This window comes from Struthio camelus, unplaced genomic scaffold (assembly GCF_040807025.1).
Source record: "Struthio camelus isolate bStrCam1 unplaced genomic scaffold, bStrCam1.hap1 HAP1_SCAFFOLD_83, whole genome shotgun sequence".
Classification (NCBI taxonomy): domain Eukaryota; kingdom Metazoa; phylum Chordata; class Aves; order Struthioniformes; family Struthionidae; genus Struthio; species Struthio camelus.
The window spans coordinates 282,501-285,000 of record NW_027182720.1 but is presented as its reverse complement, the minus strand read 5'-3'; the positions used below and the strand labels follow the sequence as shown (position 1 = coordinate 285,000).

Sequence of the window (2,500 nt, the reverse complement as noted above, 5' to 3'; positions counted from 1 at the left end):
GACGGCACTGAACACCGGTGTGGTCCCCTGCCCGCCGTGTCCCGGTTGCCGTGCGTGAACCCGAGTTCACCTGTCCCGCACTCTGCGCCACAGGGCCGAGCATGGGGCTCGGCCCGCCGGCGGGTGTACGGCCCTCCCGAGGCCCGCTAGCGCGGGGGCTCGCTCGCCGAAAGCCCGCCGCCGATTCCCCGCCGCCGGTGGGGGACCGTCCCCGTCTGCCCTCTCGCCTCCGCTGGCGCCCGCCGCCGGTGCCCGTCTCCGAGCGCCGCCCCCGCCCCTTCGCCCGACGGTGATCCGCCGCCGCCGGGGCAGGGGAGGGTCCGGCCCGGGGGAGGGCCCGGCAGAGCGGGCGGCAGTGCGTGGGAGGGTCGGCGGGGCTTGCTCCCCCGGTGCCCGCGGGAGGAAGCGGCGGGTGGAGACGCGAGCGAGATCGCATTCCGGGTTGGGACGGGTCCCACGGGTCCCCACTCCTAAGCTGTGGGGGGCGGACCCGGGGCGGGCTGCGGCGGAGCAGCCCGTCTAGCAGAGGCGGTGCGGACAGGCGTTCCGGGACGGCGCGCGGGGCGGGCGCCGCGCCGCGGCGGACCCCAAGCGGGGGCGTCGCGCGAGGCCACGCGAGGCGACGTGTCGTGCCCGAGCGGGCGGCCCAAACCACGGCTCTCCTCCCGGGCGCAGCTGCCACCCGGCGCCGGGTTACTGAGGGAAACCCCGGGCCCCGGGAGGAGGACGAGGTCGTGGCGGTGGGTGTCGGGCGCACCCCGCGGGTGGACGCTCCGCCGAGGGGCGCTGGAGCCGGCTGGCGGGTGCCGGGTTCCCCTCCGCGCCCCGCCTCGTCGCTGCCGCTGAGGCTGCCGCCGTCGCCGCGAGGCGGCGGTGGCCCGGCGGCGGGCGGCGGCGGGGGAGGCACCCCCGCGGGGATTTCAGGTCGTTTCCCTCACCCCAGGGCCAGGTACCTAGCGTCCGCGCTTCTCCTGCCTCCCCTCGGTGACCCACCCGTGTGGTCCCGTGTGCCAGCGTGCTCCTCCCGGGCGCTGCGCTGCGCGTGCCGCACCGGCCGTGCCCTGCCGGCCTTCCACGCTTCCTCCTCCCCTCCCTTCCCCCCCCCCCCCAACCGCTCCAGCCGCCCCACGCCGTGCCGTGGGGGCCGCGCTGCGAGTCGGCCGGGCCGGGGGTGGCGGGGGGCGGCGGGGGGGGGGGGGCGCGCTGGGAGGAAGGAGGAGGGCCTCCGGCCACCGCGGCCGCCGGTAGCGGCCCCCCCGGGTAGGGATGGCCATGGGCCCCGGGCTCCGGGCCCGAGGGTTCTCGGTCGGAGAGCCGGGCGGGGGTTTAAAGACTCGGGCGGCCCGATGCGACCCGGGGGGCAGCCGGGCGTGCTGCCGGAGGGGCCGGGGGGTCGGCGCGCGCGGGCGCCGCACCCCCCCATGCCCGCCGGCGCGGCCCGTGCATGCCCCGCGGGCAGCCGGGACGGAGAGGGGTACCCTGCCCCCTCTCTCCGCGGTCTGGTCTCGGCGGAGAGACGCCGCGCGGTCGGCTTGCGCCGGCCTGCCTCGAACGCGCGACCCCGGCGCGAGCGCGTGCTCGCCGCCGGGACGGCGAGCCCCCACCGCGGGTGGTGCGGACGCCGAGCCCCAGCGCATCCCTTCTCCTCCCTGGCCGGTGCTCTCAGTCTCCCGCCGTGGCCGTCGGCGGCACCCTTCCTTCCCTCCCCCCCCCGCCCTGCCCCGGCACTCCGCCATCCGGCGCGCCTGCCTCGCTCTGCCCGACCCGGCTTCGCTGGGCGGCAGGCGGGCGGCGGGCGGGCGGGCGGGGGCGGCCCCTCCCGGTCTCCGCGTGGAGGCGGGGAGAGCGGGCGCCGTTCCCCGTCTGTCCCGCCTCGCCCGTCTGCCTGCCGCCAGGCGTCTGCCCGCGGAAGGGACGGGCGAGTGCGTGGCGTCGCTCGGGAGGCTGCGTGTGTGCAGGCGGGTGTTGGGTGCCGTCTCCGGGGCGGCGGAGCTGGAGGCCGGTGAGGCGAGCGAAGGAGCTCGGAAGCGTGCGGCTGGCGGGTCGCGGGCGCGCGGGCAGCGGGTGGCGCCGCTCCCAGCGGCGGCCGGGCTCCGACGCCGGGGCTCCGCGGGGACCCACACCCCGGTCCCTGAGGCAGGTGGCGCGGCTGGCGCGCCGCTCCCTGCTGGGCCAGGCCGAGCCGGGCGCCTGGGCCGGACTCGAAGCGAGAAAGGGGTTGTCCCAGGTCGGGAGCGAGGGCTCCCCGCCCCTCTCGTTCGGGTCTGTTCTCCCCCCCCCCCCCCTTTTTTTTTCCCTCTGTGCTTGTACGGTCAGTGAGGCGTGCCCTCTCTCTCCGCTGTCCCTTGCTCAGCAGCCGGCGTCGGCGTGAGGAGGGAGGCAGAGCGGATGGGGGCCCTCAGGGGGCTGCGAAAGCTGCCCGGTCCCCCCGCGCGCGCGGTGGGGACCGAAACCGAGACAACTCTTAGCGGTGGATCACTCGGCTCGTGCGTCGATGAAG

At 78.4% G+C, this 2,500-nt stretch overlaps 1 non-coding gene across 1 annotated transcript in view; it reads left to right on the top strand.

The window, feature by feature from the left end:
• The first annotated feature begins 2,459 nt into the window (after positions 1–2,459).
• The window catches only part of LOC138065452 (5.8S ribosomal RNA), a 153-nt gene continuing 112 nt past the window's right edge, over positions 2,460–2,500 (top strand). Inside the window, exon 1 of the ribosomal RNA XR_011138518.1 lies at positions 2,460–2,500. This exon is cut by the window's right edge and continues 112 nt beyond it. This is a non-coding gene — a ribosomal RNA (5.8S ribosomal RNA).